This window comes from Rhinolophus sinicus, linkage group LG04 (assembly GCF_036562045.2).
Source record: "Rhinolophus sinicus isolate RSC01 linkage group LG04, ASM3656204v1, whole genome shotgun sequence".
Taxonomy (NCBI): domain Eukaryota; kingdom Metazoa; phylum Chordata; class Mammalia; order Chiroptera; family Rhinolophidae; genus Rhinolophus; species Rhinolophus sinicus.
This window is the reverse complement of record NC_133754.1, coordinates 26,660,909-26,687,863: the sequence shown is the minus strand read 5'-3', so window position 1 is coordinate 26,687,863 and position 26,955 is coordinate 26,660,909. Positions and strand designations below refer to the sequence as shown.

At 38.4% G+C, this 26,955-nt stretch overlaps 1 protein-coding gene and 1 pseudogene across 16 annotated transcripts in view; one reads left to right on the top strand and one right to left on the bottom strand.

The window, feature by feature from the left end:
* LMO7 (LIM domain 7) overlaps nt 1–26,955 on the bottom strand; it is a 188,922-nt gene that overhangs the window by 136,184 nt on the left and 25,783 nt on the right. The window lies entirely within an intron of this gene.
* LOC109450636 (ATP synthase F(1) complex subunit gamma, mitochondrial) lies at nt 21,675–22,519 on the top strand (annotated as a pseudogene).

Here is a 26,955-nt window from a genome sequence, read left to right as displayed (position 1 = left end):
TGTTCTTAAAAAAACTCAAAGAATTGTACACTTAGAAAATTGTGTATTTCATTCAAATTCAATCAAGATGGGTTTTTAAAAGATAGTTGCAAAGGCCTGAGATGCCATCTCATACCCCATACACAGAAAGTCAATGTAAGTTATTAATTTCTGTACTCAAAGTGCCTACCTCCCTCAGAAAGTTATGTATAATTTTATAGGAATAGGTCTAAATGTGGAGAGTGGAATTCCCAGCCCTCCTACCTCACACACAGAAATGCTTTAATATTAGAGTATTTCCTTTTACATATTTGCAGCTATTTTTCTTTTTCAAATATGCCGTCTTTACATTATATCTAAACAATTCCACAACTCTAAGTTTTCTAAAGTGCATTCATGGCCTTTTTTCATAATTCACTTTACTTACATGTTTCCAAAGCAGAAAACACACTTAAGGTGCAAGAAAGTGGGCCACAGTGAACGGGCTTATGGCACCTCCACATTAACTTCTGCTTCAAATTAATTATAATCCCAGCAACAGCACGGTTAAGAAATCAGTTTTACTAAAACGACTTACAGTAACAAAGTTTCTCCTAGATGCCTTCCAGGGCCTTAATAGGTACCAACAAATTTTCCAGTTTATTTAGCTCAAAAGTAGATATACTGATGGCTCTACATCGTAATTATTAGTTTAAAATATCCTTGACTGAGTAATAACTTTACTTCTCTTGACTGAACGCATTTGCCTCAAGGTTATAAAAGTTGAATCACTGAAATTAATTTTTTAACACTATTCTGGTATATTGAGACATAAAAACATAGATGTGCGGGTTCCCTGTTAGGATAACAGAGGGAGGACGCTGCCCATACTAACGAATGAGTTTATTTTCACCAAATATTGGTGACCTTGAGAACTCACCTTCAGAAAGTCTGCTAGACCATCCTCAAGCATTACTGGTAGCTTCCGCTGCCCCTCCACTGCACCTTCTACTCACGTCAACCCATGCCGTTCATATCACTATATGGCAAATGCAAAGACTTAAAATTGCCTCCATTATTTACTCATCTATATTTGTTGATGAGCTCCGCTACTGGCCTAAATTCCTAAATTCAGGGATCCGCTACTGGCCTAAATTCCTAAAGGAGATATCACAGCTTACAGGCTGACTCCAACCGGTAGGCATGGTTTTCTGGTCCACACAGTATGTTGGAGTTGGGAAATACAAAACAAAGATCTGGATGGCTAGCTTCTCTTTAAAAAAAGAAATGGTCTGGCAACAGTGGGTACAACTGGCTGCCCCTGAGGAAATGGCTGGCTGCTCTGAAGAGAACGCTTTCTCTATGTAGTGACAGACCCCACCCAACTGACTGGCACCGGGAGCCATAGTTTGAAACTATGTCATTTCTTCTTTGTATCCTCAAGGCCTAGCACAATTCCTGTCCTTAAGAAGGAGTCTACTTTCTGACTCTGAGTTTAGTGTGTAGAAGAATCACCTGCTTGTGAAACAGTGCAGGTCCCAGTCCTTTCTCTAAGAGATCCTGATTGAAAGGGCCTGGACTGACATCTGAAGTCCACATTTTCCTGAAGCGCCCCCTTCCTGTGTCTGGCTAAGAATGGTCTCTCATAAATACTGTTCTAGTGTTAGGTATGTAGGGCTCTTAGGAGTCTTTATTTCCTTGTAAGAAAAACAATTTGCACTAAATAATCACATCTCACAGCTCTAAATACTTTGGTTCTTCATTGAAAGTCTAAGGAAACCAAGCAGAAATCAGTTCCTGTTTGCTACCACCTGCTGGCACGGTTGTGCTATTGCAGAGGTATAAACTGCAGACCTGGGACTACTGTCTTGAACCAGGTACATGAAAACATACAGCAAAACAGCTTAAAAACACAACGTCAAGTTATATTTGGAGAAAAGAAAATAGAAATATCTTACAGTTTTATTTGTCAATTATACCTCAATAAAGCTGTTGTGTGTTTTTTTGTTTTGTTTTGTTTTAAGTAATATAATACCACCAGTCTGTCACCTGATTAATTCTACAAGAGCTTCTGATGTGTTCCTACAAAACTGGCTTTGGAACACACAAATAGATCTTGAGACCTTTCTGTGGGAAAATTTGCAAATCAACGTATACAATCGGTTTAAGTGTAGATTTGGGACCCACTACACGGAACAACTTTCTACCATAATGAAATGTCCCAAAATGGAATGATCTGCATTTTTGGAAAAAGTAAACTCCTGATATAGAAAATGGCCAAAGGCCATACACATGTAATTCACCTTGACTGGGTGAGAGTTATAAGATTTCTCTCAATACTCTGGATGATTTCGCTCTCATCCCACAGAGCACCCGGGTACTCATGAATCTGGGTTCTATGAAGCTCATAAATTTAGGTTATACATGGATGCTGCTCACCAACACTAGAACTTGAGTTTAGAGGGAAACAGTATGGGCAGACAGCCAATCATAACACACTGAAGATCTTTGCCTGTTTAGGCAAAACCGAGAAGGATCCATGGCAGAGCGCAGTTGGGTGTGACAGGCTATGTGGGAGGCACAAGAGCATGGGTTGATTTGGAAGGCTTCGTAAAGATGATTACTTCACCCTCCTCGAAACCGAAGCTTGATCTGCCAACCACTCCCTCCTTCAAATTCTTCTTCATCTCACCTACCTGGTGCTCTTCCTCCACCTTCTAAACTTGGTCAATTTAAGTAGAAACTGTAAGCAGGTAGTCCTAAACTTACAACCCTGGTCCTTCCCAGGAGGCAAGCCTCCAGCCGCTCATTTACAGCTCCCACTCGAGAATTCCTCTTGAACACCTTAGGTCACCACAATGCCAGCATGTAAGAGGCCTCACCCTCTCACCCAAGACTGAACTGCCACACCTCAGTTCTTGAAATCATAATGCTAACAATCTCCCAAAGCATCAGCCTGAACCTTCCTTATCCCTCCAAATCCATGGAATTCTCTCCCTCTCCATCCAGTTCTACATTTCTCTTCTAGCAGATGTAACACATCCATAATCTTCTCCTGATTTCTCTGCCTCAATCTCCTCCTGCTCTACTCTGCATTTTGATGCCTGCCCACCATTCCTTAAAAAATCAAAAAGGATTTGTCACAAAAAAACCCATTTCTCAAAATCGTCCAAAAATCCATTTGGCCAGTAGAGGAAGGCCTTCCTACCTACCTTTAAGCCTTCCACCCCTGGATTGTCACATATGAACCCTTGATTCACCATAAACACAAGAACTCAATATCCTCCAATGCCCTTCATCCCTCCATCCAATAACTCAAACTATACCTCTCCATTGACTTTCCCAAACACCGCAACCCCCTAAATTGCTTCTCCCTCCATATCTTTTATGGCACTGATTTTCTGAGCCACTAATTCAGTAATTAACACTATTCTGCCTTAGGTCATCATTATTTGCTCATCTTCTCCTCTGTTCTAGGTTGAAACTTTATTGAGGTCAGGAACCTCTGTTGAGGGTTTAGACATCGTCCCCTGCCCTTCCCCACTGTGTAACATGCAAAACAAGTATTTGTGAGTAATTAAAAAAAATATGTTGTATCACTTCTCCTTAAGGCAAACAGATTAAAAGAAAAGAGAAATTGTGGCTTGAGGTATACAGAGAAGGTTTAATTCAGAATCAGAGACTGAAAGAGCACAGCTCAGGAAAAAGATTTTGACCCTCTGAAACAAAAAAGGTGTGATAAAGAGAAAGACCAAGAAGCTGCCTGACATCGCAGAAGATAGCCTGGAAAGTAGGAGAAGCAGAGAAAGCAAACAAGCCTCCCTGCCTCTCAAACCATAATTCAGAAACAAGAGTCCTTGATCACACAGATGGTGCCTTTGCTGTGGAAAAGCACTCTGGGAGCTTCTGGCAGCACATGAGAGGCCTAACTAACGTCTTCAGGGGAAATGGAAAAGCCAAAAATCAGCGTTGACTATTTTCCTCCCCTAACAGAGAATAATGACAGTTATCATACATCCTGGAACAGAGAATAGAGTCAGGGCACAGACAAGCTGGAGGAAAAGGAAAAGAGATTCAGTGAAGGTAGGGAGGAGGACTGGGAGAGCCACATGAAATAATTATCACCCCAGCCTGAAGCAGAGACAGATGGCAGCCGCGGACAATGGAGACCTACACAGGAGAGATGAAATTTTGATGAATTCCTTAATGGCCACACAATGAAAGCCCATATTCCAGAAACAGGCTAATAATAGAACAAATGTCACTGCTACATAAAAAGACTTAAAATTGCCTCCATTATTTACTCATCTATATTTGTACATTTTTCAAACTGTTTAATAAGTGCTTTCGCAGATGAGAATGATAGTTCATGGCATGAATACTAACGGTACTGTTTTGAACCTTAAGCTGATGCTCCAGGACACTGTATTAATTGAATTACCACAAAAGGCCTGATGATACAGCCACCACACACTTGACCCAAAATAATAGCTCTAGTCATGAATTAGAGAGAACCGTACATACCACTTTCTGGCATCTCAACGTGAGAAATCAAGTAAAGTTACACCTTCTATAACAAAAAACTCTGAATCCTCAAAATGAGTAGACTGATTTGCACAAGAATATGTACAGTGCCTCACTAACTCTAGCTTGTCTAAGCAAGGGAAGATGCTTCTGAATTGCTTGACTTTTGCCTAAAAGGTCATCTTTAACTCCCTGAAGTCAAAATAAGACTGAAGGTCACTCGTGTTATCTGCCTTCTATAAAAGCCTGAGGAAATAAGTTAAATCTCCTAGAGAGAGGCTATTCTCCAGGAAGACACTGTTTGAGACAGCATAGCCATTTGATGACTGGCATGAAGTGAAGCTCCAGGTTGAAAGAGCTAAAACTCGATGGCCCAGAAGGAACATGAGTAGCTATATGCATACGTGCAGGATCCCAAAGCAACTGAAAGAGAATTTATGGAATAGGAGCAATCCTGGGGGCACGGGTAGATGATAAGCTCTTACATAAGAGACAATGAGTGGACAAACAACCTTGAAACTACCTGGGGTCTGTTGGTTTGCGACCTACTGCACAGAAGTATGGTCTACACAATCTGTAGCTAGTGCAGATCAAGAATACCTGAGCAGAATGTCAACAGGCAGGTATTCCCAGGTAGATATTGGAGGACAACAGAGCAAGTCTGAAGACATTGTCAAGAAAGTATCTTAGCATTAGACTGTGCAGACTACACCAAACAGGGGAAGGAAGCAGAGACAGGGGTAGCTGGTAAGGAAGAAGAACGTAAAGGGTTTTCGCTAAGCAGGTTTACTTGAAGCTACAAGGTAAGAGATTGGGCAAGCTACCGAGTAAGACATTGAGATTTCATAAATCAAAAGTGAAGAAACAACTATATCCAGGATTAGGACATCAAAGAAAGTGGCTGGAGTAGAAGTGGAAGTCATGGATTGGGAGATAAGAGAACTTGAATACGGTCTCCACTGTATTCACCCAGGATGATGGCGGGGTGAGGGTGGGAGTAAGTCATGAGGCAGGTGCTCATGACTTCTTGGAATAAAGAGGAGCAAATCAGAGGTCAGCATAATAATAAGGAGAGATCTGGGATAGTTTAACCAAACTGTAGAATGGGGATATAGGGTACACCATAAGGATTATAGTCAATAATATTGTAATAACTATGTGTGGTGTCAGATGGGCACTAGATTTATCAGGGTGATGGACGGGAGGGGGTCTGGTGGGGCAGGGTGAAAAAGGTGAAGTCATTAAGAAGTACAAATTGATAGTTACAAAATAGTCATGGTGATGTAAAGTAAAGCATAGGGAATATAGTCCATAAATAATATGGTAATAACTATGTATTGCACCAGATGGATATTAGTCAGGGGGATCATCTTGTAAATAATATAAATTTCTAACCACTATGCTATACACCTGGAATTAATATAAAATAATATCGAAAGTCAAATGTAATTGAAAAATTGAAAAAGAGTGGGGGGAAAGGTGAAAGGACATAAGAAGTTAAAATTTTCCAGGTATAAAACAAATAAGTCATGGGGATATAATGTACAGCTTAGGGAATAAAGTCAACAATGGTGTGATAGCATAGTACAGTGTCAGATGGTTGCTGGATTTATCATGGTGATCACTTCTTTAGGTATATAAATGTTGTATAACTATGGTGTACAACTGAAACTAATATAATTTTGTATGTTAGCTATATTTTAATAAAAATCTTTTTAAAAATGGTATAAGACACAGACATTCCTATGTGAACATGTCAGGCTGTCTAAAAGTGGACACTTGTTCCAGCCCTGAGGTACGCAGGGAGTGGGAAAGACAGGCAACGGGACTGGGAAAGACTACAGGAGAAAAAGAGGACTGGGTGTTTCTCACAACAAAGAGGTAAAGGAAAGGGTTAGGAAAGGGGTAAAGGTCAGGTGTTCACCAAAATTTGTTCCAGAGGGCAGAGTGGAAAGATCTGGGAGGAAGCATGGGCACTCGGCCAGAAAGTCAAGTGTTGAGAACCATGACCCAAACGCTTCCATCTTAGGTAGTAACAAAGGCTGACAGGAAGGACACGAGGTTAGCGGGCTGCAAGGATGACCTTGAAATTATATTAAACATTTCCATATTACATTTAACAGTTAACTAACTTGTGACACTAAGTAAGGCCAAGACCATATAAATCCTGCAGTTTTTTCTTATTATAAACTCCTTTCTGCATTCTGAAACTAAACTGAACAAACATCCTCTACCCACACCCAGGAGATTGACGAGATGGATAATAATTCAAACATTAGATCATTGGTCTACAAACAGTGTGATATTTTGGCTATATTCACATTACCTGAAGCAGAACTATTTTTTTTAAGCTTTTTAAATTAAAAACACTCTCCTCAGTCACAATTCGGCTTAGAAAAATCTGCCAGTTTTGCTTAAAGAGTATACTCCAAATGGACATATCAAAACTTTTCATTTACTAAAATTAAATCTCCAGTATTAACTATAATTTAAAAAATATATATATGTATATATACATATACATATATACACACACACACACACACACACACACACACACACAAATACAACGTAAAGATGAGTCCTTACATATTCTCTGAAAACTTCCTTGAAGCATTATCAGAACAAGTAGGAATTATTATTCAGCCTTTGGAAACAATTATTCATCCATCCATTCAACAAAATCAATGTACTTGACGCCTTTGGTTAGTGTTGTGTTAAAGCAATATGGTAGACAAAATAACTTATAAACCTAATTTTATGGAAAACCACATCTTAAGCTGGCAATGGGCAAACTAGGGCCTATGGGACAAACCCAGGCCTAACACAATAAAGTTGTATTTATTTATATTTTATAAATAAATCCTTATTTATTTTATAAATAAAGTTTTATTGGAACACAGATGCCAGTCAATTGCAATGAGATTTCTCACTACAATGGGCAGAGAGTTGAGTAGTCCTAATAGAGATCCATGGTCCACAAAGCCTCAAATATTTATTATCTGGCCCCTTATCGAAAAAGTTTGCCAACTGTTGTCACTGACAAATTTTCTAGTGTTTTCATTCACTTATTCAAATACATTAATGTCAAATGCTGGGATAGATACAAATATACACAGCATGCCCTAGAGGATCTTACAAATACAGGAGAAAGCACACAATAAAATATGGGCTTGGGTTTCTGGTAACAGGCCCAGATAGGTGATCTGGGCCAGAGAAGACCCCAGCCTGGCCTACACGTTCCTCAAAAGGAGCACCTCAGAGGCCTCCCAGATCTTTGGTGGGAAAAGTTTTCTCTGTCCCACCCTAATCAAAGTGAGAGGGGTGAGGACTCTCCCCACTGGGAAAATGGACTGTGTTTGTAATCACTGTATCCTGGAAAACACTTACGGTTCATGGAAACGTCAACAGGCTAGAACTTCTACCTGATTCCTGAGCATTGAGTTCTGTACCCAGGAAAGAAGTCTTGCCAAACCTGGAATGAAGGTCTGCCCCCAGAGCCTAGACTTCTGGGTGTGCAGCCAGGCAGGAGAAGGTGTACCTTTCTTGAAGAAGAGGTGACCCTCTTGAAGACTGGAACTTTAAGAAAAGCGGGCTGCTTCCTCTTGGCCTAAGTGATGTGATGTTGCATTGAACTCTAAAGATGAAGCTCAAACTCACAGGAAGAGAAAGATCAGATAATTAGAAAAACAGATCTCAGATTTCCCTACAGAAGGACCAAACACTGAAACAAAGGCAAATATAAATGCATGTGAAGTGTGCCGTTCTGGAATTTCCTTAAATATGTGGAATAAATTTCAAGAATTACATGAAAAACATTCCAAGCATAAAACTCCAACCTCATGATTGAGGGTAATGGAGGAAGAGAAACTCTCCAGAGAAGATCAACTGAAGAATGAAGGGGCATCTTGTAGGAAATAATCTTTAAATAAAATCCAGTGGAAGGAATGTAGTCAACATTTGAATTAGGGACAGGTTTGAAGAAAAATGTTTAAAATGGACAAATCAGGCCTTCAATAGCATAGACCAGGCTGTGTACAACTGGAAGATGGAGAAAGCTGAGTAACTCAGCAACCAGTGAGCTACCAGAGAGCTTGGTGTAAAAGTTGTCAAAGCTACTGCCAGCTGCAACTTTGTAAAAGGCAAAAGGGATGCTGAAAATTTATCGGTTGTTTGAGAAAATAAACTTGTAGGGAGGTTTGAAGCAAAGAATAGATGGGAAACAAAAACAATATGAGATCTATGTAACTTGGCTGGTATTCTTCAATATATTTGTCAGCTCCAACTCCTCAATTTACTGAAAAGATCTGCTTGGGTTAAATGTATTGGGAAATTGACAGAAGTAGGAAAAATATGGGAGCTAATTATCAATTTTTTTTCAATCTTTTTCTAATGAGTTTATCCAAATGAAATGAATGAAATGGAGCTTTTTTGTTATTTGTATTATACAAGAAATCTAAGCATACTAAAGAAAATATAAGAAGTGCTACATAGAAATATGTACTGAATGCTGTGGAATAACTCTGCTTAGAGAGAAAGAAAAAGTTTGAGAGAAAAAATATCTATTGAAGGTAGCCAGGTAAAGGGAGCGGGGTGTAAAACAAAGTTGTCTTCACTCCAGTCCTTGCTTTCCTTTCCCAAAGTTTTCAGTGTACTCTAATAAAATACGGAGTTCAGTAAATATTTGTTAAATGAATACTGCCCTCTGGTGGCCAAGAAGCACTATCCCTCACTAAGGCTTTCTCCTAAATTATAGGCATACCTTGGAGTGATTGTGGGTTCAGTTCCAGACCTCTGCAATAAAGCGAATATTGCAATAAAGCAAGTCAAACAAATATTTTGGTTTCCCAGTGCATAACATATAACAGTTATGTTTACACTTTGCTGTAGTCTACTAAGTATGCAAAAGCATTAGGTCTAAAAAAGCTATATATATATAAAACTTAATTTAAAAGTATTTTATTGCTAAATAATGCTAACTAACCATCCTCTAAACCTCCAGTGAGTTGTAAACACTTTGCTGGTAGAGGGTCTTACCTTCAATTTGTAAAAAGCATAATACCTGTAAAATGCAACATAGCTAAGTACAATAAAATGAGGTATGCCTATACTCAGATTGTACTTTGTGTTCTAGAACTTTCTCAAGTGCTTCTCCTTTAAAACTTACCTATCCTTTATTCCAGCCACTTAAAGAGTCAGATCAGACATGACAAATATTTCTAACAAAACAGATTCTAATACAGTCAAGTTTTAGCCCTCCTTCATAACTGGTAGTCACCTCATAATAAATCCAAAACGGGGATCATGCAGGCACAACCTGTAGGGTGCCCTCATTCCCCATAGGAAGACTGATTTCACATGCACCCGCCTTCTCCCAAATGTTTCTCCAGTTCTTTCACTGTAAGGATCTGTTTTCAGACATTGTTTCCACAAACTTCACTAGACCCTTCTGTCATACCAAAAATCCCTCCCACGAAGTCGAGTTCAATATATTTTATCCCTTACAGGGAGTAAAGACAAAGGTAAGAGGGAAATCTTTATTTTACGGGGCCTCATTTCCCAGTAAATTGGTATAACTAAGTAGCTATGTCTACCCTATTTATCACCTCCTGTTTCATATACATAATTACTGATGATGAAATTACTTCGTATATAGGGACCCACAAAATGGAGGCCGTCCAGTAGCCTGAATCTAAACCAAAGTCAGCCTGCATTTACAGGAAACACCTGTCAAAGAACCCAACATACACCAATCATAATTCTACAACTGAGCTTTAGCAATCTCGCCTTACCCTAGAAAACAGGACCTGCTTAGCCTTATAAAGAAATCCCCAAACTCTTAGTCAATCACGCCCTGTTTCCATGTTGCTGCTTCAAATACTCTATAAAACTCACTCTGGCTCCAATCCTTCCAGAACATTGCTCCACTGCTTATGGGAGGTGCAGCCCTCTCCCATCCCACGTATTGTATGCCCTTGAATAAAGAACACCAAACTCACTACTTACCTGATTTTTTCTTTTTTTTTTCTTGTCATTTGACACAGCCCACAGACACTTCATCTATAGCCAAGCCATTAAAAGCTTCTTACATCTTCTCTCATTCTTAAATGTTTGGCTCTGTCAAATGCCATCACAGGCCTCAGGGAGCTATGCATTCAAAGGGAAGCCTGAAAGCACGGCTTGCATTTCAATGTATTCTTCATGAGCCATTTGGTACAAACCATGAACAGCTGAGCACTGAATTAGTTTCCATAGGACAAACCCAAGTAAATATTCCACAGGCTCCACTGCTTCCTCTCCTTGACAAGGCCTGGAAGCCACCCAGGACAAGCAGATGAGATTAAAATAAACTGCCAGGCTTTCATCTTTTAATTGGTTTCTTTCCTTGGCATTCTTTTGGAAGACAATAGTGTGGGATGAGGCTTTAGTTTCCTTCCACTTCACACAAACACGAGTCAACTCCAGCCAGAAGGGGGAAAGAACACTCAATAACGGCCTTGCAGCTTCATTCCCAGTGGCCAGTAGGGTTCACAAACCCGGGTTACTCCAAGTTCATGTCCATCTTTTACAGGATGTTTACTAAGTCTACGCAAAATGAAATAAAGGCAAATTCCATGGAAAATCTAAACCAAAGCACACTCAGAGGCAAAACATTCTCTCATTATCTAAAACATTCTGGGGAGATTACCTGAAGGACAAAGAATTGGGAAGTTACAGAAAACATGCTTAAATTTTCCAATATCGCTGGCTTTATACAATAATTTACAAATAGCTGAAGAGAGGTGGAATTTACCAGATTCAGTCTAAGACATCCCATCACAGAAAATTAAAACTTGAAGATTACATCATAGCTGACATCTGAAGCTCTTTGTAACCTGTAAATCACTAATACACGAACAAGATGAGAAAACGAAGGTTCTGCAGTGAAAGAGACAAAGAAAAGTAAAATGGTGAGTGAAGAATGGACAGTATGTAGTAACAAGCCCAAGCTTTGGGTCACACACATCTGCTGTTCAGTTCAGGCTCTGTCACTCTAGTTATGCCATAGAATTTCAAAGCCTCTATTTTTCTCTCTTATGGAAGCAAATTTTAACAAGATTACCCAACTTCTAGGTCCTTTCCCCAAGACTTTCTACCTTCCACGGTAAAAAAAAAGAAAAAGAAAAAAAAAACTTTAAAAAGAAAAAAATATACTAAGAAATTTCAAAATTCTTGAAGGTTTGGATACATGGAAAATAATCTTTTCCATTACTCTACACTGCCAATGCATATATTTAAAGACACTGCCATGGGTTTAAAAGTACTAGAGAAGAGTGGCACAGCTAAACAGGAATCTGTTGAGAAAAACAGGAGGGTATGGTTGCATTCAATAAGAATTACAATAATTAGTGCTGGGACATAACTTCTACTCTTTGAAGGCTTGAAGGACACTGTTAAGCAAATGAAAAAAAAATCAAATCACTGGGAGAAATGTTTGCAAAACATAAGTGAAAAGGACTTGTATCTAGAATATAGAACTCTAGAAAACAAACAAACCAATTTTTTAAAATGGGTAAATAATCTGAACAAATACTTCATCAAAGAAGATACATGGATGGCAAGTAAGCATACGACAAAGGTGTTCAACATCATTAGTGTAAATAAAGAGGAAGACTCAAGGTAGTCTGTCTGACCTCTGACAGCTTTCAAGTCCCCAGCGCTCCCCTTTCCTCTTTGTCCCATAACGACAACCCAATTATAAAGCCCACCTGCACCATCAGTCCCCTTGGCACCGACGGAAATTTCAGACCATACAAACCTGGCTGACAAAGGATCCCATTCAGGCTCCATCCTTTCACCACAATAAAAATCCCAAACTACCAACACCTTTCTCACCATGTTTCACTCCAGACAAAACTCAAGCCCTTCCCCTTGGTGAATCCTTTTGCTATATATTATGTGAGTAATAAAATTTATTTCACATTCATTGGTACCTGCGTGTCATTTGTCCTGAAATACATAAATTCCTGGGGGAGGGGAGAGCTATGGCCTAGTGTCCAACAGCGGATGCTGCGTGCTCAAATAAAATAGTCAGTCATTAGGAAAATGCAAATTAAAACCAGTAGGACGTACTACTACCTCACACCTACAAACATACAAACACTACATTTTAGAATGGCTACAATTTTAAGAAGTCACAATAACAAGTGTTGACAAGGGTGTAAAAGAAACAGACACTCCTACATTACTGGTAGGAATGCAAAATGGTGCGGCCAACGTGCAAAACAGTTTGTCGATTTCTGTTAAAGTTAAACATACACCTACAATAAGACCCATCAATCAACTCCTCAAGCATTTAGTCAAGTGAAATAAAAAGCTTGTCATGAATGTTCCATAGTGGCTCGTAATTGCCAAAAACTAGAAATAAGTCGAATGTCTTTCAAATTGGAATCAATAAACTGTGGTATATCCATTCTAGGAATACTACTCAGCTACAAGAAAGAATGAAATACTGATAAAAACGACAACTTCGATGAGTCTCAAATGCATTACGCTAAGTGAAAGAAGTCAGACTCTAATAGCTTATAAATAGTATGATTCCATGTATATAACATTCTCAAAACGCTAAAACCAGAAGGACCTACAAAGATGGAAAGCAAATCCGTGGTTGCCAGGGACAGGGGGTGAGGAGCAAAGGGTCGACTACAAAAAGGTGCGTAAGGAATTCGGGGGGAGGGATGACTCTGCTGTATCTTCATTAAAGTGCCAGTCACACAACTGTATGCATCTGTTACAACTCAGTACGCTAAAAAGGGTGAATTTCACTGAAAATTATACCTCAATAAAAAAAGGTAAGAGCCATCGATGTGAAACAGCTATTAGAAATGTTGCCATTATCTCAGCTGATATTAAGAGGTTTAAGACAGTGACTCTTGAATGAGGAATCACCGGGACCATGTGCTCATACTTCAGGCGGGAGCTGGGAACTGGCAGCGCTAACAAGCATTCTAGATTATTTTGATGCAGGCAGTTCGATGACTATACTTGGAGAGTGTTTCACAGCATTATTCTGGCAAGAGCTGGCACAAATACCCTCCCGCCATTTCCTCATCTGAATAAGCTTTGCTCCTTTCTAAGGCTCAGCAACTCTAGCTGCTCTGGGCAGAATCCGGTCTCCTACAAAGACAAAACAACTGTGAACAGAGACTCGGTCATTGGAGGGTGTGGGCATAATAAACGTGATCAAGTACCAGCTGCTGGGTAAGGTCTTTTCCAAACTTGCAAATCTAACAGAGCTACAAATTTCAGATAATCATCTAGTTAGTGTCCTGAATAGTTTTACCAAGCAAGAAAGACAAGAAAGAAATTAAACTCATAGATGAACGTGACAGATAATTATGACAACAAAGGTTAATCATGGAACATCTAAACCACTGTGCTGAAGGCAAATTTCAAACAGGAAAAAATAATTATCCATTTGTTAATGCTCTGCAGTAATAGGCTATTCCCTTATGGCCTAGAGTAGAACATTTATTTTTAAAGGAAACTATGTAAACTGATGGGAGTAGAGCAGATCTAATAAAGGGGGTTTGGGGTGAGATGTGGAGAGGTGGGGTGACACAAGATTCTGCAAATCTGAAAAGCCATCTATTCTGCAAATCTCATCCCCATCTCCCAAAAGTCATCATGGAGAGCTCTGCTATGTGGAACCCCATTAGAAAGTATTCCTCAAAAAAACAAGGTTGCAGGGATAAATGCACAGCCTTTCATTTGGACACACAAGCAATCTAGCTAATTTCTACTACAAGATTTTCAGCAAACTCAGTAAATTTGGCTGAACTTTGTTACAAACTTAACTCTTACTCTGTATGTTTGGTTTCTTTATGAATATATCCCAAGTACCTAGAAAAGACATTGGCTCATAGTAGGTACTCAAATATTTATTGAATGAATGTCTAAACATAAAGTAGCTTATAAACATAAATCAACACAAAACATATCCCAAGTGTATTCAAAATGTGATATAATGATAAGAATTAAATGACAATGGTTAACTCTCCCAGAGAATAACTGCAATTAAAAAAAAAAAACTTTAAGTAAATGAATCTCTAATTAATCAAAAGTATTAGAGCAGATATTTTAGAGAAGACTTTTCATGGTCTATATCCTCCAGCAACCATGACACCATAACAATATGTCAGTCTTTTCTGGTGCTTAATGTATATATTATTAGCTATGTCACTTCTGAATTAGTCAGCCATGAAAAACAAATCTAGGACAAAAAAAAAAAAAAAAATACTTGGGCTCCATCTATACACAAATAAACTCTTCAAAGACTTTTCTTAAAAAGCAAGGTAAGTTGTTCTTACATACCTCGGACACAAAAATAAAAGTTGTACCACCAGGATTTGATCCAAAGGAAAAACCTCATAGTTTTCATATTAAAAGCTTCAACTTAAGTCCAAGTTACAGTTTTACACATTTAATAGGTTGTAAGAAAGCCTTAAGTGCAATCATCGAAGAATTGTCACCTTATTACAAAAAAGTACCACCCCTGAATAGTTGTTTTTGTTTTAGAAACAATGGGGGTGGGGGGTTGTCCTCAACTTATTTACCTAGCACCCCTCTTAGTGGCTAAAAGCTTTAATAATGCAGTGCCTTCTCATCTTTGTTAGCTAGTGAAACAAGGTTTGAGTTTCACATTCAATTGGTAGCTGCTGTGGAATGCATTAAATAAGGAATGTTTTATCCATAGCAGAACAAACCTAATCTTCAGGTGTGGATTGATACAAAGCAAAGGACATTCATAGAATTCAAAAGAGAATCAACACCTTACAAATTCCTGCTCCCCCGCCCTGGTGTTACATTACCTGCTACATTGCTTCCAGGTACACTTCCCCCTACAGTCAGAGATGCTGAGAAGGTATTCATAGTAATGGAAAGAAGCCAGTTTGGAATGCTTGATTTCTTTGTGTATAATTGCCCTGAAAAATGCAAGCCCTGAAAAATCTTTTTTTGTTAACTACAATTACATTAATAATCATAAAGACTAATGAGTAGCGACAGTCACTATTTTATCAAATACATCAAATGTTCAGTCTGGAGAAAGCCATATTTAAAAATTAACATGCTCTACTTGAGAGCATAATTTTATTCATCATTCCACCAACATTTACTAATCATCTAGTATGCTCCAGGCAGGAAGCTAAGGATACTTTCAACAGGAATGTGACTACATCTAACCACGCATACATATTTATCTATTAGTCACTTGATATTGTATATGCAGTCTTTCACAAATGTGTGCACTTTTAGGGAAAACTTTGTAAATTTTCCCACATATCTTAATTATTACTTTGTTTCTTCTAAGAACTCTGTAAATGACATCACATCCCTATGTGTGCGTGTGTGTGCGTGTGTGTGTTACAAGAAAGAGAAATTTACAAATGGGGAGGCCAATTTACAAAATAATTCTTTCATTTTATGAGTTACAAGCATCATGTCTCATTGACCACCTTATTCAACTAAGTTAATAACTCACTCTTTGTCTCTTTAAAGAACAGCATTCCAGCAGTGAAGGGCTGGGTAACATTTAGATACAGAGCGTGCTCTCAGAGCAGTCACCCATCACTTCAGTTTGCTTCTTGCAACAGAGATGTCTTAGGATTTGCCTTGTTGGTTCAAACTCCCACCAATACCATAGACAAGAAAGTTTCTGCCAAAAAAGCATGTTTAGTTTATTTGTGGAACTAAAAGAAAATGCTAAGATTAGGATGGGAGAAAAAGGTGTAGCAATCTGAAAAAAAAAAAAAAAATGAAGCCAATTTCTTAAACAAGTTTATTTAAATATCGTTTTATGAAAATATTTGTTTTACAGTCAAGGATCCTAGCTTAAATTTGGTTTACAAAAGACTTTATAACTAAAAGAAAATACAGGGTAAAAATACACTTGAACATTCTTCTGTATAATTTAAATGGAAGATAAAATTATAAATAACAGGAGTAGGGAGTTGAAATTGACTCTGAAACCATATACTCTCTACAAACTATTTGTTGTTGCTGGCAGATTTAATCCAGTAATTTCATTAAATTATTCCTTGTATTTTCTTTACAACTAAATCTCTATTTTTAAAAGACTAGATATGACTTATTCCACTACTCTCATCAGAATATGTTATCCATATGCTGAAACTAAATGGATCATTTCCTCTGAGCAGGTCTTCTCTGCCTTTCAAAAAGTAGGCTAATGAGAAAACCAACATATCTGGTTTGAAATGCCATCATATTTCAGAGTAGATTGTATATACCCTAACTCTCAAGTACAGTTTGGGGAAGGCCAGCATATTAGGAATAAAAACTAAGAATTGAGTCCTCCCACTCAGTTGCATTCTTCCCTTGTATTTCCCTCTGCTTTGCCTTTGCCAAAGTACACATCCACAGAAGCACTCTGACCTCTGCTGCCAGAGATTGGAATTTTTTCACAAGTGTTTTTTACTGCTGTTCCATTTTTCACAATTACATGTGTGAATTTCATAGCATCCATAGCAGTGTTTCTCAAAGTGTAATCCACAGTAATTTCCATGATGGTCCACAGATACCGGACCTCCGCACCTTACATCCTCATAAAGCAGGAAAACAGGGAAGGTAAGACCAAAGGGTGATGCCATCAGCTCATCCCTCTTTGCCAGCCAGGTGACAGTTCTGGATACTCTATCCCCTAGTCCTCCATGACTCATGGTGATCTTAGCACAAGGGTGTCTGAGAAGACAAATTTTTTTCTCTGAATTTACTAACATTCACATAAACATCAGGGTTCAGATGGCAAAGAGAGAAGAATGAATATCAGGTGAACAACCTATAATGTCTGCTGTAGATATGTACATCATATCAAAAAAAAAAAAGAAGTGAATTCACCTGGGTCGCTATCTGAGGGAAAAATAAAGTTAGATCCATAGTTCAAACCTTAAATGTAATTTAATTCCAGATAAATCAATGATTTTAAAGCATACAAAGTGAATCTACAAATAACCTAAAGAAATTGGGAGAATTTTTATACTCTAGGAATGAAAAATGTCTCTATGACACAAAAACCCAGGAACCATAAAAGGAAAGATTAATAAACTCAATTACATACAGATAAAAAAAAAAGTTTCTTCATGAAAAAACAAAACACAGTCAACACACAAACCAACACACACAAACAAATTACTCACATGCTAAACAAAAAGCCAATTTCTTTCATTAATAAAGAGCTCCTACAGAAGAGGAATGGAAATAACAAGTTAACAGAGAAGACACAAATTGCCCTTAAACATATTAAGAGGTGATCGATCTCACTTATCAGACAACTACAAAATCAAAACCACTAGATACCACCATCATGTTTTTTATTGCCCAAGAATAAGAACAGGGGTAATAGATCCTCTCCTACATGTGTGGCAACCCTCTAGAAAAGAAACCCAACAATTCAGCAGCTAGGAACCATCCTACAATTATAACTACATGCATGTGAAATGACCTATGGCCAATGTTGCTTACTGAAGCATTAGGGCTTATAATTATAAATATCAGGACAAACTTAAATATTTATCAAAAGAAAACAAGTTAGATTAATTCCAGTTCATCCATTCAATGAAGTACAATAACCACAAATAGTAGATTTTCCAACTTAAAAAAAAAAAAACCACAAAACTTTTTAGAGCCCTTTTTGTGCCAATATATAAGAGTCATCAAATTATACTATTAAGTACCAAAACAAAGGAACAAAATAGTGTATATATTAAATTTCCATTTGTGCTTTTAAAAATTAAACAAAAAGTGAAATATGCAGACTACCCAAAGCATTCAGATTTCTCAGAAGCCGTGTGACTATCTGTTTTAGTTGCAATGTACAGTTAACCAGCACTTTCCCACCAAGGTGTGCCAGCGCAGAGCTTTCGTGGAGGGAAGCAAGGCAGCAGGCAGGCTGTGGGACTGAACTCCAAAGCTGAGTTGATATATTTTACTCTTTGGCAAAGAGCCTAAGCAGAGTAGGGTCCAAAATATCTACCGTAAATTTAACCCACTATAGATCCATTTTTTTAACAAATTTCTATAAGAATTAAATGTTGACGGTGAATTGGCCCTCATTTATTTGTTGATCAAATATTTCCAGCCTTATCTGGTATTAGGAAAACAATGACACTTGATAACTTCCTTGGGGCTAGAAGGAACAAGAATTTTTATTAAATTCGCTGGCTTAGGTGAGGGGGGCACACTGGGAAGCAGGAAAGTATTCTACTTCTCAGGGGCAGAAACTAAAAGCGATAGGAACAAACCACAGTAGCTATTTTGCAACTTTCCTTTAACATAAGGACATCAGGATGAGTTCAGAAAGCTACGGAACCTCAGCCCCCTACTCCAGCCTACCTTTCCAATTCCCATCCTAGTTCAGTCAGTGTCTTTCCATCTAATCACACTTCTCGCCTATTAAGAAAAGAGGACCAAAGGCGGGAGAGGGGGATATACATACCATACTTCCCTACTTGTCTTAAGGCCTTCCCTTGTTCTAAGGGCCTATACGGGGTAAACCTTAGGAAGTCAAGCCTGTAGTGTACACAAGCTGCAATCCCCCTGGAGACCTGAGAATATCGAGGCAGAGCTGGAAGGGAATCCTTGCACCAGAGATGTGCTCTACACTCTTGGCACTGGGACCCCTGTTTCCACTAGCTCACGGGCCTATCCCATATCCTGAAATCTTTCCCAGTGAGCCATGTGAAGTCTTTTCTACATGCAGGGTACAATAAAAGGTGCTATCGGGAAAGAACACCGGAAATAAAGAGAAAAGTCAGTCCTGTTTTCCTGTAGCTCATAACCACTTTGGGATCAAAAGCTGTAAATGTATGCACGCCAGCCTACACAAGCAGAGTTGGACCAGAAAGCAGCTTTCACAAACTGGAAAACTCAGTGCATAAGTGCAATGGGGATAGAATGGCAAGTGGCCTGTGACAGATGAGGCCAATGCAATGTTTTTCTTGATCTGATTCCTCTCTATCATGCAATCTCTCCTCGCCTTATCATCCAGACTTCCTGAAAGAGAATTCTATCCTGCTGATCCTTACCTCTGCATCTCCAATTTACTTCTCAGTGAATTCCAAACTGTCTTCCACCTTCACTCTGAAATGCGCTAAACCACAAGTGAGCTCCAAAGTTGCGGATTAAATAGCGATTTTTCAGTCATTTTTCTGAGCTTCAATCTGTTTATTTCAACATTTAAGTATTTGTAGGTCACAAACCCACAGACCTTTTTAGAAATCTGATGAATGCTATGGACCTTCACCCCAGTAAAATCACACTCACACACACTCACTCACAAACACACACACACACACATGCGTGCCCACAGTAGAGCGTTCAGAAACCCCCTGAAACTTAATAATCCTGGACCAACTGGATCAGTAGATCCCAAGTGAAGAACTGCTGCCCACTGGCTTGGTTCCTGTTACAATTTTCCCTTACTCCATTTACATTTTGAATCTCCTTCCTGGATTGCTCTTCCTAGCTCTACCTCTTAAACATGGTTGTTCCCCAGAGTTGTGAATACAGGTCAACGCTCTCTCGAAACATCCCTCCTTGCTTATCCACTCTCGTGATGTCAGTCACCATCAGCATGCTGAGAAGTCCCAAATCCGTGTCTCCAGCCCAAACCACACTTCCAAGATTCACACATGCAGAACTACCACTTGGTGGGTAACTGCACTTTGGTTACCAACATACTCAACATGACCAAAATTAAACTCATCATCCCATCTCACTTCCCTACCAGTCACTTAATTTGGCTGTCTTTATCATCTTTCTTCCTCAATTAGTACTGCCAACAAAATTTCTAGGACAAGTACCTCCTACACGTGTTTCCCCGAAAATAAGACCTAGACGGACAATCAGCTCTAATGCATCTTTTGGAGCAAAACTAATATAAGACCCAGTCTTATTTTACTATAAGACCAGGTATAATATAATGTAATATAATATAATGTAATATCGGGTCTTATATTAATTTTTGCTCCAAAAGATGCAATAGAGCTGATGGTCCAGCTAGGTCTTCTTTTTGGGGAAACGGGGTATCAGACCAACTCTCCCACAGATAAAAACTATAAATGCAGTACTTACAGATAAAGAAAAACAGTTTTCTGACAGCAGTGGAGAGCAAATAAAAGCAAGGCAGTTACTGGAGGTGAGCTGACATGTGGAAGAAGGAACTGCACTGCACGGATGAGTTTCCAGTTTTTTTAAGCCTGAGGACACACCTCAGTCTGTGCCACACACGTGGCTCACTTTCTGCTAAACAAAAAAACAAACAGAAAACAGTCTCACTGGCTCAGAACTAGAGGGCAGAGTCCCGAACAGTCAGCCACTGGAAAATGAGAAATTCCAGGCAAGAGAGCAAGAGAGAATGAAGTATAAAACTTCTTCCAAATCTCAGGTGGCCACTGAGTCACAGATGTGAGGCAGACGCCAAGCATTCTGCTGAAGGGAAAAAGCTGAACTGAGAGTTAAGCTGCCGCCATGATAGGAAAAACAGAATTGGCACTCTGCGTCCAGCCAAATTAAGTGTCTGCTTTCACCAAACAAACAAGAAAACAAATATACCTTTTTTTTTTTTTTTGCAAAAATGTAACAAAATTGAGAGCTCCTACAACATGTCATTTATAATGTCCAGGATACGATCCAAATTACTTGAGATAAAAGAAGCAGGAAACGGGTTCCTTCCCAAGGAAAAGGACAATCAAGGGAGACACCAAAGTTCTAATTAGCAAGCAAGCATTTTATAGCAGCTATCATTCCAATTCTCAGGTATAGAAAGGAAAAAAGGCTCACAATAATAAAGGAACTCTCAGCAGAGAAATAGAAACTATAACAATGATAACAAAAATACTAAATGAAAACTCAGCAACTGAAAAATAAAGTATCTGAAATAAAAACTTCACTAGATGTAACTAACCACAAAACGGGACAAAAAAAAGTCAGTGAACTCGCTCAAGATATGGGTGATGTACCGGAGACAGATCAATATAAAAATTATTCAATCTGAAGAACAGAGAGATGAAAAATGGAAAAAAAATGAATCTTAGGGACCTGTGGGACATTAAAATGTCTAACATAATTGGGTAACAACTGTAATTGATGTCACAGAAGGAGAGAGAGGACTGACCTTCAGCGGGGCCAGTACCACCATGTTTTCTTGGACAGGGATTGCTGGGCTCTCAGCCCTGGGCCACACAACCATGATGGATCCAAGTTCAAAATATGGCAACTTTGAAAGCTATTACCAGGTGACTCAAGTCAATTAAAACCACCCAGAAAATCACCAAGTCTATAAAAATGCTAACAGCCTCAAAATACGCCCAAGCTGAGAAGGAGCTGAAACCAGCTCAAGTGTATGGAAGAGCATCTTTGGCTCTGTATGAAAATGCCGATGTTAAGGTGCCTGCCAACAAGAAGAAACATCCTCAGATGGAGGGCTTTGTGGGCTATCCATTCTTGGATTGCTAAACAGATGAACAGCCAGGAAAGAAGTTAAGATTGTTGGGACTGGTGATAAAATTAGGGCTATAGTTCATAGGACTCATTCTGACCAGTGTCCGGTGACATTAAAGGAAGTGGGAAGAAAACCCCCTACTTTTGGAGATGCATCAATCACTGCCCTAGAAGTATTAAATTCTGGATATGAATTTGATGAAGGACCTAGCATCTTTAATCGATTCAGATCTGTCACCTCTTCTGAGACAGAAGGAAAGCCCACCTTTTCCCTTAATAGCAATGCAAGTGCTGAGAGCATGAGTATCTACGATGCTATTGATGATGACATGCTGCAGAATTACCAAGAATACAGTCTGGCCAACATCATCTGCTATTCTGTAAAGGAATCCAAAATGCCAGGATGACAGCCACGGACAATGCTGGCAAGAATGCTTATGACATGACTGACAAATTGACTTTGACTTCCAATCACACCCGCCATGCTGTCATCACAAAAGAGTTGATTGAAATCATCTGGGGCACTGCAGCTCTGAATTAATGAAAATCAAGTTCCCTGTTCACATAAGGGGAAAAGAAAGAGAGTTCAGCCAGCAGGATTACTGCTATCCTGGTAGGAAGAAATTTTTGGTCCATTGTTTAAATTACTAAAGACATCAAGATATTTGTAAAGTAGCTCACAGTAACTTACAATAATGGGGGGAAAAAGAAGGGGAGAGATAGAGAATACGGAAGAAAAAGTCTTTGACAAAATAATGGCCAAAATTTCCTCAAAAATTGGGAAATGCATTTAGCAATTCAAGAAGATAAGCAAATACCAGGAAATCTAGAAAACCACCAGAGGAAAAAGACACATTGCAAACAGAAGTGCACTGATTTGAATGACAAGCTCTTCTCATGAGAGACAATGGAAGGAAGCCAGAGAAGAGTGCAACATACCTTTCAAGTGCAGAAGGAAGAAAGCAGTCCACTCAGTTCACGATACTCCACTGGGTGCCAGCATCCAATGTCAAAAACCTGGGAGTGAGCAGGACTTCCTCCTCACACAAACATTCCAGAGCTACGGATTCTCGGTACTTTAGATCTCTCTACAAGTATTTATACCACCACATCTATCCCAACAGAAAGTAGCTGGAGCCCTTGTATCTCTCCTAAATTACAGCAACAGCTGCTTGACGATTCTCTCTGCCCCAGGCTGGCCTGTAAGCTCTTCATCCCAGGCTCTAAAAATACTGATCACGTCACCATCTTGCAAAAGTCACTAAATGACTCCCTGTGGCACTTAACATAAAATCCAAGGTCTTTAGAACAGCATTCATTCTCAGACTTTTGGGTCTCAGGACACAACTCTTAAAAATTATTGAAGGCCCCAAAGAGCTTTTGCTTATGTATGTAGGCTTATCTATCACTATTTACTGTTTTAGAAATTTAAAGTGAGAAATTTTTCAAACACAAGAATCCACAAGTCCATACCCCATTAAACATGAGAGCCATGATGTCATCACACATCATGTAGCCTCTGGAAAATTCTTAGCATACTCTGGAGAGAATTAGGGTGAAAAAGCCAAATAAAATCTTAATATTGTTTTGAACGTATAGACTCCCCTCCACACACACAAAAGTGTCTCAGGGACCTACAGGTCTCAGAAACCCCCTGGAAAACTGCCGCACTGGTGTCTCACTGCTCCCTGAAGCTCCAGCTAGAATTCGGGGAGTGCCCCGGGAACACCAGTCTCCCTCACATTCAGTGCAACCTGTTCCCTTAGAAGAAAAGGCTTTCAGTTCCACGTTTCCCAGTTGAAAACCTACTCATTCCCAGGATGTGGATTCATTAAGTTTGCCTCTAGAAAGCTGTCCTAATTTTTCCCCAATAATCTGCTGCTGATGTCTCCTCTCCTCTCCCATAGCTGTCTCTGCCTATGTGCCTCATGATATGTATCAGACAACTAAAGCAAGAAATAATCATGTAAGCCATTCATTTCTGTATCCCAGAATAAGGCCCAGAATTTCATTCATGCTTTTAGCACACACATGATCCTTAATGAATACTGACTTAATGGAGAAATAAAGTCAGCCATACCTGCAAACTCTAAATACAGAAGTTCATCTGTCCTGTGAGGCTACAAGCATGCTCTTCACTCTACTTCCCAACATCAAACTTATTAGGAGGTTCGCCTTTACACGTATAATAAAATCTCAGGTACCTAAGTATAAGCATTTCAGATTTCTCAGAGTTCAAATAAAGTACAGAGAAGGAATCTGGGGACAAAAGGAAAGGGTGACAGAAATAATTTCTAACAGGGAAGAAATAGCTCTCAAAGAAATATCTAGCAATGATGTTGTGTCTCCATGAAAAATTCTAAGACATGTGTGGAGTTAAGATAGTCTAATTCTCACAGAGAAATGAAAAAGCACTCTGATTGACTGTTATTCACATAAAGGTTACAAAATAAACAATGAAAAAAATTGAAGAGGGAAGAAAATGGGAGAGACCCACAATAGAGCGACAAATATCACACACTTGTTTGTCAAGAAGAGCAGCTGCAGAGGGGTACAGTCCCCAGGCATGGAGAATAAAATGTCCAACAGCTGAGTCCTCTTTCTTAACAGCCTAGGACCCGTGACTGAATGAAAATAAAGAAAGGAGAAGGTGCCTTCTTTTTGTCTTTGCAGGAAACCTGGAATGGCCTTAGGAGCACAGTAAGGACCCAGGATAGCATCAACCGTAACTACACCATCCTGGGTCATCAAGATTATTAAATGCCTCATTCTAGAACTAACAGGTAAGAATTGAGAATACTTTAGGAAGATTTCCCGTTTTTAAAGTTTCGAAATCCTGACACAAATAATTAAGACATTGGGGAAACCTCATTAAAAAAAAAAAAATTACAATCACAGAATAGTCAGAGTAATATCCCATTCTCAAATATAAACCAGTTTACCAATTTATTGTCAATTTTTTAAATGTATTTCAGTGTAAGTTGTAAGCACGGTTTATATCAATAACAAGCTATTTCAGGTTTAAGTTTTTAACTTCTGTTTTACATTTTATTTAACTTCAATTTCAGTTAAAAGCACATTAGGACATTCTTACACCAAACATTGGGGGGGAAAATCTTAATCCTTTATGAGTTTTCTTCTAAATATCCTCTAACAGTCTTCATAACACAGAAAATATCATCTTAAATAGAAAACGTACTTTTAGTTAAATAACTACCAACACCTGTAGAAATCCTTACTCTATTCATTTCTGGTTTCTAGCCTCCAACACTGAATAGCTACAGAATACAAAAAATGTGGGCCAAGTATATAGATACAAATTGCCTCTAAATTAGAATTCTAACAAGTAATTTAATCCATTCAGATTAAAATTTTGTTAATTTAGAAAATAACAATCCAAAAGTAAATCTGATCTTTCCCCATATAAAGTTTACAAAGTATCTAAATGACTATCTCCAAATATCCAGGAGGTATAACAATAATTACACCACAGAAAGAAAATCATAGCCTTAAAAAAAAGGAAGTATCAGAACAGATCTGTTTCTGAGCTCTGATTCTAAAATTTACCTCAATCAAAACCTTTGAAAATTTTCTGAAAGCTTTATATTTCTAATGAAATTACTGAAAACCTAATAGGGCAGTCCACCTATGAATAAAAGCATGAGAACAAATTTAAAACGACTATGAAGTATTTAGTATAATTTGAGAAGCCATTTTTATTTCCTCAAAAACAAACAGTACTAAAAAAGTTTATTCTATACACATATCTGACATCGTATCATTATGCTAATTTAAACTAGGTAATGGAAAATACATGCATTTTCACCAGCCAGAGGGCCCCTTAGGGATGATCGTATAAACAAGGCTTGCCAGATTGGCTCCAGAAATACTATCTTATACTGATTTTGTACTATGAGCGCAGAATATGTAAAAAATAGGGATTATGAGGTCAATAAATAAATAATCCACGTAACATATGTCTAAATGTTTGAATATATTAAGATAGAATTAAAAGACTAGAAAACTTTTCTTTCCTTTTTTTCCAATGTTCTTTTAGCCAACTTGAGTAGTAAAATTAAAATCAAGGCAAGTTTTAGATTAAAAAAATAATATTTAAGAATTCATTGACAGACTTTTTACATTCCCCTTTCTCTATCCCAAAATCCCATTTATGAGATATAAAAATAAAGGGAAAAAATTGGAGCGCAGAGAGAAAATATCACAGAAAGTAGCACTGGAAAAAGAATCTTGGCATAAGGGAAAGCATCAAAGAATGTCTAGAAAGAAAATAGCTTAAAAAAAAAAAGTCATGAAAATCATCAACCCTAAATAATAGATATATATTTTCAAAGTACATAAACTTATTTTACTCTATCAGTCTGTCTCATTCAACAAAAACTGAAAGTCATCAATTATTTCACATTTTCATAGTATGAAAGGATTTCAATTTAAAATGGAACTGGAGGCTATGAAATGAAGAATGTCAGCATACGCCCTCAGAAGAATGGAACTTAAGAACTGAGAAACTGATTTCCTGGAAACGCCTGCCTTACAGGAGACTGAAAACTACTTCCTGGTCAATTAACATTTGCCAACAATCCCTCCCCATCCTCAAGCCAATGAACATACTGTTAGGACTCCGGCTGGGCTGCCCCCTCTTTGCACTCCTTGACTGTGTATACAGACTGCCCCAAATCCTCAAAGGACTCTCCTGCAACTTGCCATAGCATGCATTTCCCAAATTTCTATTCCTTTGCTACTCCCAAATAAACTCAATTTCTGGTCATTTGCATTTGCCTCAGTTTACCTCTTTATTTAGGTTGATAATAGTAACTACACAAAAATGAGGCACATAATTTATTTTTCTAATTGAAAACTATGTTTTTCAGCTATCAACCTCAACCATGAAACAAAATTTCCCCAAAAAATTATGAGCAGGAACACATATATCTATTGTTGCCTTACAAAGATATTTAG